Source organism: Amblyomma mixtum, chromosome 5 (assembly GCF_055824585.1).
Source record: "Amblyomma mixtum isolate Tamu chromosome 5, ASM5582458v1, whole genome shotgun sequence".
NCBI lineage: Eukaryota > Metazoa > Arthropoda > Arachnida > Ixodida > Ixodidae > Amblyomma > Amblyomma mixtum.
Genome location: NC_143016.1, coordinates 1,290,081 through 1,306,071, shown reverse-complemented (window position 1 = coordinate 1,306,071; position 15,991 = coordinate 1,290,081). Strand labels below are relative to the sequence as shown.

Sequence of the window (15,991 nt, the reverse complement as noted above, 5' to 3'; positions counted from 1 at the left end):
ACACACAGGACACCCGCTAGACTTCAACTATCTTTACTGGACACTTGTACGACATAAATATGTATCACTGAGCACACGCAGGTGCCTCGTCATCCGCATCAGGTCTAACTACGCCCTCCCCTCTCCTGCAAGGCATATGGTTGCGCAGATAAACAATCTCTTTTTCTGCCAACGCCAGGGAGGGAGTGCTTACACACATGTCGCCCGCCTCTTGAATACGAAAGGCTTCGATAATTTCCCTTTCTTTTTGGTCGGTTTTGACGTGAAACCGTGACCTTATAACTGCAGCTAGTTTTGGAGCAGCCTCTTTGTTCTATGTTCTACTATAACCGTGTGCCACACTGCAGAGTGACCAATCAAATCTACTTGTGGTTAATCAGATCTTTCATTATCACTCTTAGTCCCCTTTTTTTTATGGTGCGTTTATCCCTGTGCGGCGACCTTGGAAAAGTGAACAGGTCCTGAAATGAGCTCCGCATTCATTCTTACTGTTTCAATATTAAGCCCTTCTATAACGCCTGACCGCCTCGTGGTCCATCTGACCTTGGCCTCGTAAAGTTATTTTAGGCACTTAGTTTGTCCCTGCCCTCGTTTAACTAGCCGGTGAACAAGGGTCCCACACGATTTTGTCTGTAGTGACGACCATAAAAACACTTCGGGTCAATTACTGCAGTCATTGTGCATATCTTCAGTCCTCCATATATCCTGCCCCATCATCATCCAAAAGTCGGTTTCTACCGGATTCGGCACGTGTGTTTTTCTATTTTTCGCAATATTTTCGCTCTTCTTTTAGATGCCGAGAAGCCTGCTATATGTATTCCTCCTGTCTTTCATTCGACTTCCAAGCGCGCACCCGATCACTGGATGAAAACTCCGCTACAAATTAAATTTCATGTTCTCTTTGGAACCAACAGGACCTAAGAACGTACGAAACCCTCACTGTCCGTTGCCGAGCCGTTTCAAGCTTCCCAGCAATCAGCGGTATGACTTCGAAGCTTTATATTCATGCGAGTCCGCACTTCATAATCACATAAAGCGCGGTGAAATATAAATGTGTCCCCGATACTCTTAACTGCGCGGCGTCGAGCACAGCGTGACAATTCGAATGAAACGAGTTTCTCGGCCTTTCAAAGTATATGCTGAGGTCGTGACCTGAGCAAGTAGGGCACCTTTTTGAATATTATATGTAGTACAGTCGTGGACTACGTGCGCTGGTCAGAACACTGACTGTGTTCTGTGTAGAGGCTCAATCCCGTAACGTCCTTTGATGGACCTCATAATCTGTCTGTACGAAATGACAAGCGAAAATTGCTCTGTAGGAAAAGGGAAACAATATAAAAGAGAAAAGCAATTGACTAGCGAAGACAAGAAAGGACAAAAAGTACTCGAATGTACATAGAACACAGACGCTTTGCGACAAAGTTGCGGCCATAGCCGGACTTTCGCAACAGTATCTCGCCGCCTTCTGTCGTCACCCCCCCCCCCCCCCCCCCCCGCCCCTCTTTCCAGCGACAAAAGGCGTCTCAGTTCTGAGGCCGCCCACCCACTAGAAGCCAGCACGCGATCAGGAGTCGACCGGCGTTCCCCTTTGTCCAACGTTGCGCCGTGTCTTCCCCACCGAGCCGAGGGAAGGACGGGGCGAGGGCGAAAGCAAAGACAAGCAGGCAGCTTCGGGAAAGGGAAACGTCCGTCTCGCAGCGGCAGATTCTGACCGATTACTCCCCGCCAGTTCTGCCTCCTAGCCGGCGTGGCTCGCGCGCGTGGCGTAGACCTTATTTTGCTTCGCCCAGGTCGGCGCTGCTGCAGAGCCCGCTACTAGTTGTAGGCCCCAGCAGCTCTTCTTCGTTTTCTCTTTCCTTCCCTCCAAAGGCAGTCGTCGCGCCGGGAGGTCCCTTTCTCTCTATTTCTTAGCCCCCTTCCCTTCCCCTCCCATCTGCTCTTCTTTTTTTTTTATTTTTCGACTTTCTACGCCCTGCCTTCTCCTCCTCAGCTGTCCAGCGGTGCTTCCGGAAATTCTATCGATCACGGAAACGAATCTCGAACTTTTTCTCCCGACGCAATGGCAACGACGATGACTGTTGGACACGAGACCTCGCTGTAACAGCACTGTCGCGCGCGCGGTGCGCCAGCGGGAAGGAGAGAAGAAAGTCTGAAAAGAAGAGTGCCGTTCTAGCAACCCCTCCACTCCCATCCCCCGCGTTGCTTCCCTTTCCTCCTCGCTTCCCCAGCTAACTTCTCCCCCGTCCCCCGTTTTCCTCGTCGTTCCTGCCACTCCTCCATAGGAGTCTATGCCCTCCAGGCTGCAACGATCCCCATACACAACCGAGTCGAAGTGGTGGGCCGACGGCGCGCGCGCGCGGATCGCTCTCGTCGTGGCGACGCAGCGCAAGCGGGCGGGTCATTACAGAAATGAAATTTCTCCCTTTATGCGTCCGCTTTTGGAAAATTAGCCCCGGGAAAGGGCCGTCGGGGAGGGAAATAAGGGACAGGCAGACTGCATCTCCTCTTCTGAGAGGCAGACGCCCGCCCCCCAGTTGCCTGCCTGGCAAGTAGTCCCGCGGACAGGCCGCAGAGGGAACAGAGGATGGATAGGAACGGGGCGGCGAGAAAAATGAAAAATGAAAGAGCGTGGGCAGTCGTATACTCAGACTGTCTCTGCGACAGAAGCGCCCAATTGTCTGGCAACGCAGAGAGGGAGAGTAGGAGAGGGGAGAAACGAAGCCCGCACCATGCACCGCAGAGTACTGCTGTCGCGTAACTAATGTTCCCAGCCAATAACGCGTCGCGCCGTATATTTCTCTTTCGGTTCTCCTCGTCCACTTCATCCACTTTTAGACCGAGAGATTTGTCGTTGCGTAATACTCAATCTCTGTCTCGGATAACTCTCCTTTTTCTTCTTCTTATCTCCGTCCTACGCTCTTCGATTCCCCACGATTACGTCTTAGCTTTCGGTCCTCCACCCAGTGAGCGAGTTTCATCACAGGTGGCCCGATGTGAGGGGAAAGCGAGCAGGATGCCTCCGTCTTCTAGACCTCGCTACTGCGCCGCCGTCCTCTTTAAACCGGGGCCATTCAGTACCATAAGTGGCTCTATTGTCGGACAGAAGATGGAAATAAAGCCAGTGCCCACGGGGCAAGGGGACGCAGACAGAACTAGGCTGGACCAAACGACTTTCGGACGTTTCAATTTCACCGAGCTCAAAGGGACGAGGCGGCTGGGTACAGAGTGCGCCCTGCACTTTTCACGTGCCAAGTTCTTTCCCCCGCATCGCAATACTACCATCATTTTTTTTCTCTTCTTCTTTCCTTCCGTTTCTCCTGGCCTCTATTGTCCCGACAAAGCCACCGACTGACTCTAAGAAGGAATCTCAAGCACAGAATAGGTAGGCTAATTGCTAGGGTTCATTTGGAGTGCCGTGCTGCCCGCCGTTACAGAAGCGAAACACGAAGGGTATGCGGCGTTCCTCTTATGCTTTCCTTTCGAAGATAACAAAGGAGTGTGTACATCATCCCCCCCCCCCCCCCCCCTATCTCCGCTTTCCCATGCATGTCTACAGAAGCGTGTACATAGCGACATCGACCTGTCTGTCCTTGTGGGGCGCTTCTATATATGTACACGGGAAAGTACTGAAACAAGACAAAGTGTGGTCCCGCTCGATACGACATGCAACGCATGAGCGGTCAAAGTACTGCTGCTCTCGCGTTATATTAACTGAACAGTGCCAAACATGCGGGGACACCGCAGGGCGCCATGTACCTTAGAGTGGCAGCGAAATACGAAATTTTGCAGCAACCCCGAGCTTGCATACTGTTTTGTGAATTGATTCCAGCGGTCACGTCTTGTGTGCGTATTTCATGTTATGCTCGGCGCGCGTGTAAAATGTCGATGTCAGCGTGGCGTCTGACGGCCAAGCTCGTCATCTCTTGACGGAAAAATCGGAGATGCAGCCTTGAAGTGAATTTAATCAGCGTGGCGCACGTTGGGGCGCAAATGCACAATAATAGTTTGAATAGTAAACGAAAACCGTTCCGACTACTGCGTTCTTTAACACTGTTCCCAGTGGAGTAGCCAAGATCAAAGATTAATCTCCGTAAATAGGCACCGTTTGTAGTTTCTGCAGCTTTCAGTGGAGTATCGCTTGGTTTAAGAGGAGCGGTGAAGAAAGGGAAAGGGAAGGGTTGGGGGGGGGGGGCGTAATCTTAAGGGGAAGGGACACCGGGACAAGCAGCGCGGTTTCCTAGCGTGGCCTACGAGTGCTGATTTCAGATCTATATTAATGAAATGCTTTCTCGATTTCCACAGGGACTGCTGCCGTCGCTGGCAGTTTTATCAACCCGGTGCCATTTAATTGTTACATCCTTCCATTGGAGCAGCCAGCACTGCGCCGAGACCACTTTCTTGATGGGGTTCCCAAGTACAGAAAAGCGACTGTCTTCTCGTGTAAACAAGGAGCTGTTTTTTTTTTTTTTTTATCGTGCGTCGCTGGTACTGGTCCTGTAATCCCTCAATTCGAAGTAGCACCGATCTGGAGCTAGAGAATCTACCCGGTAACGAGGCCCTAAGGGAATAAATGCACTTGAGATGGCGAGGTTTCGGAGGTCAAATGAACCCGCGTCTCGCAACCGCAGCGGTGTTCCATACCGGTACCCCTTGCAAGCACAAATTAGCCTGTAGAGGCCTGACTTTATGGTGAACAGGGGTTTAGATAAGGTCGCGGGGAAGGTCGCTGACTCAAAGGTTGTGGCCTCTAGACCTTCGAACCTAAAAACAAAGGAACAGCGATGCGCTTGAATCGTATCAGACTTTCTAACTGCATGCAGCATTGAAAAGGGTCAATAGTTTTCTTAATGATGCGATGCATCAAAGTGACTGTGTCCTCGAATATTCTGCGTGCGTTATAAGGCGAAAAGCGAATAGCTGGCAAAGAATATTGTGTGAACGAGAAAAGTTAATTGGAGGCGTCATCGCATACTCAATAGCTAGAACACCGAAAGTGTATACGACCAATTAGACTGATGGTTTCATTGAAGATCGAAAACAGGCCCTCACGCGCGGTATTTAGATTAGGCGAATTTCGAGCAAAAGGTAGGCATCAAAAGAGGTAAGGAACTCGCGCATACACAATAGAGCACTGCACATGCCTCAATCTGAGGCCCAAGCCCGGCCCGGGCCCGAGACCTGAAGCCCGAGCCCGGTCCAGGCCCCGCGGCTTCAAGCCCGACCCGGCCCAGGCCCGCTAAATTATCCCTCTAGCGAGCCCGGCCCGGCCCGTAAATCCCGGAGTGAAGCCCAGCCCGGGCCCGGCGCGGCCCCTTTCACAGTAACGCTTGAGATTTACTGCTCACTCTGAGCAAGTAGACTGCTACTAGACCGATAAGAAACTGGCCGACAAAGGTTCTGAAACCACAGTTTGGCTTGCAGAAAGTTGGTTCTTTTTAACCCAGAAGGAAGTGATTAAGAGTAGTGCTCGCCAGGCCCGTCCTTTGGACAGTGATCTCGTGTAGGTGCGCAAAGGTAAACTCGGGAAGTTCCGAGAGCCAAATCGAAAGGGCTGCATACGCGCGTAATAGACTACTTTGCATTCCCCCAAGATTTTAATCAGTTATATTTTGCCGCCCGGAAGTATAAACATTAAAGCTGCCTAGCAAGCAGTGGGATGACTTTTTTTTTTAGTGAACGTGATCTCACAGGTTGAACTCATAGCCGAACTGGTCGCCTTTCAGCAGAAACGAAAAGCTAAAAGGCTAAAAAGGTAATTCACGGTGTGTGTTTTGAAGACTATAAGCGTCCTGAACTAATATGTTCTTCCCGAATGCATTTCTAATAGTGCATAGGTATGTTTTGGGATCACGAACGATCAGTGGCCATTTAAGACCGGTTGAATTTTACTTTTACTGGTGGAGCAGAAGATAACGCCCGAACCACGTGATAACTTACAGGGCAAAACACTTGTCATGACAACCAGGCTGAAGAAGCGAGGAGGGATAGACGTGGTTATGAGTTGAGATTTACAAACTCTCGCGAGCTTTTGTGGCTATTTCATTTACGAGACGTTCCGGTCAGCTGATCAAAAAGAAAACCAAACGCGCTTTAGTTCGTGAAATTTCTTAAATGAGAAAAATATAGTTGTAAAATAAAAGCTATGTTTTTGGGGCTTATGGGCCCAAGGGGAGTTAGGCTGTGAGAGACACCGATGCACAGGGCTCCGGATCATTTAGACCACCTTCAACGAGCAATGATACTACAAAGTACATGGCTGTCTTGCTTGCCGCCTAAATAGAAATGCGGCCGCCGAGGATAGGAGCAAACCCTGGTTCCCCGGCTCAGTAATTAAGCGCCTTGACCACTAAGCCACCGCGGCGTGGAAATAAGGAAATAAATAAGTCAATGAATAAAGCTTAGTTTTTTCTCAGCGTGTACTATAAACCATAGCTCATCCGCATCGCTGCTCCAATGCCGCAGTTGTGTACTTCACTCTGCAATAGTGAATGAATAGTCGGACACCAGCCGTTTCTGTACGGACCCAAGCCCGACTTGGGTCCGAAGCTTTAAGCCCGAGCCCGGCCCGGGCCGGCAACTTCAGGCATGGGGCCGGCCGAGGCCCGGCAAAACAGATCATGTCCCGGCGGGCCCGGCCCGGCCCGCGGGCCGGGCCGGGCCCGGGCTTTTGGGCCGGCCCGAGCCCATGCAGTGCACTAATACACAAGCCTTTATTGTATCTGTTCATTTCTAGCCGCTTTCGAATATCTCATATCTCGATTTCGTAAACTACGCGCATGTATTCACAGTTTGGATAAATCTTTACAGTCATATATATCTAGAGCGGTTAATGCTGCTTGAGAAATGCTCGCCGGTGGATGGTGTTGGTGCAGGGGGCCTGTAGTGGTTCATTTGCCGACAGCTGCGGAGGTCTTGGCACATGGGGATGTGGAGGTGAAGGGGGGATTCGTTGCGGCCGTTAGCCGATGCCACGTGAAACCTCCACTCCCAGCCCCCCCCCCCTCTCTCTCTCTCTCTCTCGCTCTTTTTTTTTTTTTCTCCTGTGACATAGAGAGAAACTGAGTGTCGGATAGCTGCGTCGCGGCCATCTGTCGCGCGAGGCATACCGCGGCGATCGAGTCTTTTGTTCCTTGCATCGACAGCGCGTGCCGCTCGTATCTCGGACGGTGCAGAAGCAGCAGTAGGCGGGACCGCATATTGCGGGCCACAAGAGCCGGAAGAAAGGAACGCGTACGACGGCGGCCATCGGCGATGTATCCACCGCGCGTTCGACCGCGACGGGCAGCACCCGCGGGTTGGCCTCATCCCAAGCGGTGGCAGCGGACAGCCTGATTTACGAGCTCGCCATGGCGGCCGACGCCTCTTCCCCGTGGCCGAGCCGCAGGAACGGTCCGTGACGCAGCGTTCGCTTCAAAGGTGGCGCAACGCAGCGCGCACGTCACGGCAAACCGAAAGGTATACTAGACAACACAGCGCCAGGTGAGGACTCCATAGCGCACACATCCAGTACGCCCGGCCGAATGACTGGTGGCCGGCGGTGTGTGTTGTGAAGAGAACAGAAGACGCCCCCTCCTCCCGTTTGCTTCTGCTGTTGCTGCTGTTCCCGTGCAGCTCTCTCTCGGCAACGCCCTTGATTTCTTCATCAGCGGAGCCGAGCAGTCGGTGCGCCGCCCTCCTCTGCTTTCCCGGTTCCAGGAAATGATCCCTGTCTTAGGTCGCCAGCGTGGATAGAGACGTTGACTCTGTCTCGAGTCCGGACCGAACAGACAATGGATTTGTACCGAAGTGAGCGCGTTCAAGAGTGCCCTCCAGAAACGAGTATATCGCTTCGTTTTGGTGCGCTTGATTCATAGACTTTAGACCACAAATTTAGTGTACAATATAACGGGTAGACCTGGGAGAGAACTTGTGAAATGGCATAAACTAGAGGCGAGCTAGTTCTGTTGCTGCGAGCAAAATAAAAGATCATTTCTGCTTGCGATTAAGAGGTTGGATCAACTGATCGACTAGAAAGGAATTTTAATGAGGGAAAGGTGGAGAGGTCGGCCGGTGGTAACATGGCCCTGGCCTGCTACTCCACAACTGACGTAATTAAAGATATATGGGTACAAATTGGTAGAAGGCAAAGATGATTTGGTTTATCTTCTTTGTGCCTGCTGGTCGCTCTGTCTTACGTTATATCTTTTACCATGAACTAGCCCATACAAGAGTATTATCTCGCGTAATGAATCGCGCGGGAACAACCACATACCCCAGATAATTCGTTTGTTGCTGTCTAGCTCCTAGATAGCATAACATTGGCACGCATTTATTGCGCGGTATATGCACGCCGTTAAAAGTTGACACTTAGCTTCAATGCGCTTCGCAATTCGTTTTATTACTATTTTCGTCCCAGACGACTGTGGTTTCAGTTTTTGGTTTCACGTTGTTCTTACGAATGCAAACAGATACAAACTTGGAGCCTCGCATCGACGACGTTTCTTACATCTTGTGATGTTCCTCAGAAGAGATCCGTCTCAAACAATTCATTTTCTGACAGAAACCGCAGAAACGAAATACTCGCTAATAATGACACATTCATAAAATAAATTTGCAAATGAGTAATTAACGGGAAAAAAGCTCCTAGCCAAATTTTTGAATCAGGCAAGAATACGCATATGCATGTATAGGTGCGTCCAGGCTCAAAACAGCAGACACTACAGGATACATTCGCAAAAAGAGTTCACTGTGCTTAACTGTGCTCAACTGGCAGGTAAACAAACGACCAAAACTGACCCGGAGTCGCCTGCTACGCAGCGTTCCATCCCCTTTTGAGCATCTGACAGGCAATGTATGACTCATATACTACCTTAAGCGTTCCTTTCAACCAAGCGTTACGTTACATTTTCTTTAAAAAATAAAACGCTTCGAGAACTTCGGAAGTTTTGGATGCTATGCCAGCACGCGGCGCTGCTGTGACGTCCACACAGCAATTAAGCTATCGTTTTAGCAACAGGTACGCGCCAAATGCTTAACCTCTCGATACCAGCATGCCACGACGCATCCGAACACAGAAAAACGAAGGCGTTCTGCAGCCTTCAAGCTATAGAATCCCCGCAGAATGCATGCAGAAGGCAGCTTTGGCTGGCCCTCTTTCAGTATGCAGCGCCCCCTCCTCTCCAAAGAGGAAAGCTAAACACTACCTGCCACAGTCGTGTGTGTGCTCGCTAAACAGACTCCGCGTAATACACTTCGAGGGCGTGGCTCCGACGACCGCCAGTGTTTCTTCGTCCGAAGGCAAGCCGGCCCCTTCGTCGTCGGACAACACGGCGGCGGTTCGCAAGCGCATTCCTTCCTTCCTTGCGGTGCGCACGTCTTTGTGTATGTATGCTACCATGTGTGCCTGTGCGCGCATCTATGTGTGCGAGTGTGTGCACTCGTGTGCGTGCGTGTGAGCACGCGAAGAGGGTTTTGTCGCGCGGGCGAAATATGCGCGCGCCTTTGTGTACGAGGAGTGCGTAGGTTGTTCTCGACGGCGGCGGCCGCGTTTGCCTTTTGGCTTCGCTGACGGGCGGTCGGCGGGTGTAGAAGCACAGGCGCTCTAGCTCTCAGACCTCACACGAGCTCCGCGGCAGCGTAGCTTCGAAGCGCTGGTTGTCCGGTCTTTCCGCCCGACGCCACTCGCACACAATGAGGCCACAGCGGGCAGTCCGCACGTACATGTGAATGCACGTTGGCATAAGCACTTTACATAGTGGAAGGCGTCACCCGCTGTGTCGCTTTCCATTTGTTTACCTTTTTTATGGTTTTAAATAGATGTCATAAAAGTCAGGCCAGTATTTCGCATCCGAAAGGGCCCGGAGCAACGAGACGCGCGATTTGTAGAAAGGCCTCGTTGCGTGGTTCTTTGGGACGCCGCACCAACGCGTGGACAGTTGCGAATCGATTCGAGGCGACCTGTCTGCTTCGTCGTTCCCGCAATTGAAAATGTCAGTCGAGCCAATGAAGAGAGATCTGCGTGCTGAAAACACACGAAACTACATTACATTGCAAGCAAACCACGAGCGCATGCTTTGGAGTCTGGAGCTAATGAAAACGTTTCGAAAAGTGGACTTGGACTGAAATCTGCGGTACTGTGCGCTAAGCAAGGTACTGTGAGTGTGTGATACATTAGATGCATTCATTTTTTTTTTTATGTAGGCCTCGTGTTTTTTTGGGTTTTTTTTTTTCTGCGTCAGTCCGAGAATCAAGAACCAGTCTACAATGGGAGAACGGGTGGGGAGACTTGCAACATGTCTGGAGTGAACCAGCTGAGGTTTCCGCATTATGGAGAATTAATGTGCCTTCACATAGAGCACTGAACTTTCATTCATTGTACTTTGCTCGCTGCATCGGCAGCTAATGAAGCGAGCCCCACTGGGCTCGCTCTGCTTCGAGAATCGAGGTACTGCCACACCTTTTATTTATTTATTTATTTATTTATTTATTTATTTATTTATTTATTTATTTATTTATTTATTTATTTATTTATTATACCTCAAATGCCCCAGTTGGGGTATTACATGAGGGGTGGGCTTATTACAGGCGTTACGTTATTCTTTCGATGAATGACTTGAAGCGGTCTGGTTGAATGTGGCGAACTGCTTCGGCAGGAAGGTGATTCCAGTCCTTTGCTGTCTGAACGAAAAAAGCGTTCAGATGCGCAGTGGTATGTGCTGATGGCGGGTAGACTGCTTTGCCGTGGTTAAGGCGGTGAGAGGCTCGGTGTGCAGGGACGATGACACAGCTTCCAAGTGTTGAATGGTAAAACTTGTGAAAAAGGCATAGTCTGGCTATTTTACGTCGCGAATCGAGGGATGGAAGATTAGATTGCAACTTCATATTAGTGACACTTGAATGATAGGAGTAGTTCGAATGAATGAATCTTGCTGCACGATTTTGAATGGATTCGAGGGCGAGAGAAAGATTTGACTGATGAGGGTCCCAAACTGCACATGCGTACTCCAATTTGGGACGGACGAGTGTTATGTAGGTAAGCTGTTTTATAGAAGGAGGTGCTAGACGCAGGTTACGGCGCAAAAAACCGAGCACGCGGTTGGCGTCTTTAGTATTCTTAGAAATGTGGGACGCCCAGTTCAGGGAATTAGAAATGGTGACACCAAGGTATTTACAAGATTCAACAGCGGAAATTACGGAGCCAGAGATATAGTAATTTGGTGAAACAAAGGACTGCCTGCGATGAAATGTAATTAACGATGTTTATTAGTGTTTAAAGACATGAGCCATTTGCTGCACCAAGATTCGATGTAGTCCAGGTCTGCTTGCAATATTTCGGGATCGCTGCTGTTAGTGATAGGACGGTAGATTACGCAGTCATCGGCAAACAATCGCATGTTAGAAGTGATACCAGTAGGCAAGTCATTAATGTAGATTAAGAAAAGCAAAGGGCCGAGTACTGTGCCTTGTGGCACACCAGAAACAACAGGGTGCAAGGGGGAGGAGTGTCCATTAGAATGTACGAACTGTTGACGGTTAGTGAGGAAGCTTCGTATCCAATCAAGAATGAGAGGGTTAAGGTTCAGTCGTGAAAGTTTAAGAAAAAGCCGTCTATGGGGAACTTTGTCGAAAGCTTTCTCAAAATCCAAAAATAATGCATCCACTGGTATGTTAATTAACATACCAGTGGATGCATTATTTTGGTTAGTACTAACGTCATTAATGAAGAGAGCTAGTTGAGTGTCACACGACATACCTTTTCGGAAACCGTGCTGACACGGATGAAAGAAATTTACTGATATAAGGAAATTGACGATGTGAGAGTAAATTACATGTTCCATTAACTTCGAACAAATGCTTGTGAGGGATATGGGGCGATAGCTCTTGCATGAAGATGACAAACCTTTTTTTGGTACTACAGCTGATATCGACCGCTCCGGAACCTACTAAAGGCAGCCGTCATCCATCCATCTGTCATACACACACACCAAACGAAATCAGGGGTGTGAACCGGAATCCCAGACCGAGGATAAATTTGCAAAACTCCCATTTATATTGCGCAAAACAGGACTTCAAGAGTGTCTCTTTCAATTTTGATGTGCACTACTCCAACGCACAGCTGTGCAGGAAATAGAGATAAACCATTCAAACAGATTATATTGTTGCGTGACGGCAAGCCGATGGAGACAGAACACGAAGGATGGTGGCATGACTTCATGGCTGAGGGCCTAGCGCGAGCGCTCCTGCCCGCGGCACTGACCGCTTCTAGTTTGTGGCAATAAAAAAAAAACGCAGAAAACCAGGAGTGTTCTTAACGATGACAACATTTATGACCAGGTAGATAGAGGCAGCAATAGGAGAACCCTACAACGCCCATAAACGAGTGACTAAACACCGATTAGATCACACAGCAAGGCATATATCATAAAACCTGCAGACCGATGAAGACAACAGATTCAGTAATGATTCATGCCGTAAATACAATAATATTCTTCACAAGAAGAAAACTGAATGGCATTATAACTAGCGAGCGGAACATACCCAGCATTTCTGGAAAAAAGCATTTTTGAACGAGAAACCGTTTATGAACACAATTTTTTCATATAATGGAAGATATTTCTATAACAATCAACATATCCGCAGATCACCCGACGGCAGTCTAGTATTTTTTTCTTCTGTTAACGTTCTCGCTATCGTCAAGAGGGCGTTCCCCACTGGTTTTCTATGGCACTCTTAACACTTCTATGCGATCGATGGAAAAACTTTAAAAGAAAGATTTTGCTACATATCAGAAGAACCGACCATTACATTCAGTATTTCCATAACAATATCTTACAATTTTCAAATTTGCAGAATTTGTGCCCGAGAATGTTGGACATGTTACAAGATGGAGATTGTTTAACTAAACCTTAAGCCTATTTTTCTCTCCTCGAAGGCTGTGTGGAATGAACAGGCCCGATTTTTCCCCCATCATGGCCAAAGTACATACGTTTCCGGCTCTGCACCCGTCCTCTTATCGTGCCGGCGGAACAATGTGTTCGCGTTGGAGAAATCTCCCGCAAGGCAAGGACGAACATGTCGCGTATTTGTCCTGTGACCATGCGCGGCTGCAGCCAAGAATCAGGTAAACAGATAATAAAACCAAAGTTAGCTCACGGCGATTACACCGGCGTCGGAAGACAAAAATAGCGTAAGCGTACCGACGGGAGCGGCCTCTTCTGATTGAAACGTATTGGGGCTGCGGTTGCTTGCCTGTTGATCACACTACAGCACATCCTAATGTTCGTGCCTTTGTATTCCGTTCATGAACGTGCAACTGTTCAGATAACCTTACCTTATACGGAGCGTGTTGAAAAAGTTCAACTTGGACAGTGCACCCGTGGACAGGCTTCTTTGTAGGGTGATTCAAGGCGCTCTCGTGTTTGTGTGGTGATTATTATTATGGGAGGGGATGGAAGTGGTTGGGGAGTTGATCAAGAGAGGGGTGCACGGCGCTGTTACTGACTGCATTGAAGGGGTCACCGCAGCGGCTTAAACCCGCAGGGATTAAGAGCTTGAAGGGATTAAACCACAGGGATTAAACGGACAGAGGAGAGTAGGGGGTCAGTTGTGTAAGAGGGAAAGGGAATGCAGGAGCTGTTCGCTTTAAAGGGTACTAAATGTGTGAGCACTCACAAAAGGAGAGAGAGAGAGAAAAAAGGCTTGCACTAGTGCGCAGTCTGATATAGACGTACAAACAGCACAGGTATACCTTACCCCGAATAGAGAAACCGCACAGATGCGCTTCCCGCTACACAGGACAGAGCAACAGCGTTTTATTTTGGGCGAAGCTAGCGGAATTCGGTTTGTGAGGTCCGAGAAATACGATGCCCTCCGGCAACCAGAGCAACATCTGCCTATATGGGTCATCGTGAGTATACAATAGAGCCGTATTGAGCTCGCATTGACGCCCCGAGCTAAGTTCACCTGAAGGGCGTACAGCAGTCTCCTTTTTTTTTTTCGAACAATTCCTATAGGATTGTATTGACAGGGTACGCAGCTGAATTGTAAGCAGATGCATTTCGCAAAAATTATGCTACTTATACTATTCACTCGCAGTTTGGATGATAGCAACGGCTTCACAAAGGAAGGAGGCCGGAAGCCTTTTGAGCGCAATTATAAGAAGCTTACCGAGCTGGCTAAACCCATTGAGGCCATATCGTTACCGAGAGGCCTCGATCGCATAAATGGCTTAACTTCTCCGCGTCCTCGCAGTGGCACTCGGCCTGCATTTGCGTGCCCTCGACGAGCCTCCGGTGAGCACTCGATAAAGCTTTTCCGCCGACGAGCACAACGCGAGCCGCGCTCATCTGGTCACGCCGCCGTTACCGCGTTGCGTATCTTCGAATGTTATTATTAAGCCTTTCGACCTGAATCTTGCGGTGCGTCAGCATTAACTGGCTGCTCGATGGGGGCTACAGAGAGAGGAAAAACGGTGTATTTAGCATCAATAACTGGCCAAAGGCATTATTGCAGTACATCTCACCTTGTGATACTCATAGACGTCTAACAGTACTCTTTTTTTAACGTCGCCCCGCCGCGGTGGTGGTGAAAACTTTTATTTGTGGCGCAGTGGTCATGGTGCTCGGCTGCTCGGCCGCGGCGGCCGAATTTCGACGGAGGCGAAATTCTAGAGGCCCGTGCACTGTGCGATGTCAGTGCACGTTAAAGAACCCCAGGTGGTCGAAATTTCCGGAGCCCTCCAATAGGGCGTCCCTCATAGCCTGAGTAGCTTTGGGACGTTAAACCCCAATAAACCAAACCAAACCTTTTTTAACGTCGAGTTTAAAAGGACGCAGTTTGCTGATTATCGGCGGGCTCGCTTGAGCACTCAGCAGCATTTTTTTAATTCACCCTCCCCCATCTCTTTCTCTCTCTCTGTCTCTCTCTCTTGCTTTCTTGTATTCGCTAAAAAAAAATTGCTGAGGCTCAGCTTGGCTAAGCCTGGGGAATGCGAAGCATATTAGTGGCTAGGCTTGGTAATACATGGCTTTCCTTGGCTGAATACTTACAACCACTAGAAGCCTTCGTCGTGGGGGAAGACAACGGCATGGCTACAGCGGAACGCCGACTAACCCCGAGACGCGCGTTGGGTGAGCGCCTGGATTGCCACGGAAGCCGCGTCTGCCTGCCCGGTGGAGCGAGCGTTTCACCTACACCGAGTGTGAACGCGCGTTCGAAATGCGCGGGAATGCGCGGGTGTGACGGCTAGGGGTCCCACGGCGACGGCGCGAGGTGGAGGCCGGCTCTCTCATCCGATGTCACGTGGTGTGACGTCACTGTGTCACGTGGCGTGACGGCTAGGGGTCCCACGGCGACGGCGCGAGGTGGAGGCCGGCTCTCTCATCCGATGTTACGTGGTGTGACGTCACTGTGTCACGTGGCGTGACGGCTAGGGGTCCCACGGCGACGGCGCGAGGTGGAGGCCGGCTCTCTCATCCGATGTCACGTTGTGACGTCACGGTGTCGCGTGGTGTGACGTCACGGTGCCACGTGGGGGTCCCACGGCGACGGCGTGAGTGGTAGCTCTAGCAATATGCTTCGCATAAAAATTCGCTGTGGCTTAGCTTGGTTAAGCCCGGTAATTGCGAAAGCAATATCCGTACCTACGCCATGGTTCAGCGGGTAGTGTAGCTGGTGGTGGTGCTTTGGTTAGACTTGTGGTTGTCAGCATGCTGCCGACGGCAACGTTTCTCGCCCGGCCCAGGCAGGTTCCGAGAACTGCTAACTGCTCCGGCCTTCGGACAGCACACACTTCCACAGATTTATGGCCCGAGGGAAGCAGACCTCGACCCCGACGAAAACACACCGCGCCTGCAAAGGGACATCAGCATTTCAGTGCCACGGGCTCTTCGTGGAAAAGAGGGGACCCCGCGACGCCTCCCGCACTCCGAAGGGAAGAGGGGAAACCTCATACGACCGGGGAGGGAAGAAACGGACCGAGTCGACACAGAGGGACGGCGCCAGGGGGAGACAG

The 15,991-nt window shown here is 50.1% G+C and overlaps 1 protein-coding gene across 4 annotated transcripts in view; it reads right to left on the bottom strand.

Moving 5' to 3' along the window:
• Positions 1-15,991, bottom strand: part of nolo (ADAMTS-like no long nerve cord) — a 294,779-nt gene that overhangs the window by 86,974 nt on the left and 191,814 nt on the right. Inside the window, exon 1 of one of the 4 annotated variants that reach the window (XM_089542962.1) lies at positions 15,621-15,734. The exons of the other annotated variants lie outside the window; for them this stretch is intronic. The gene's annotated coding sequence lies outside the window, so the exon portion shown is untranslated. Of the gene's footprint in view, positions 1-15,620; positions 15,735-15,991 lie in introns of those variants that run through there. 4 annotated transcript variants of the gene reach the window in all.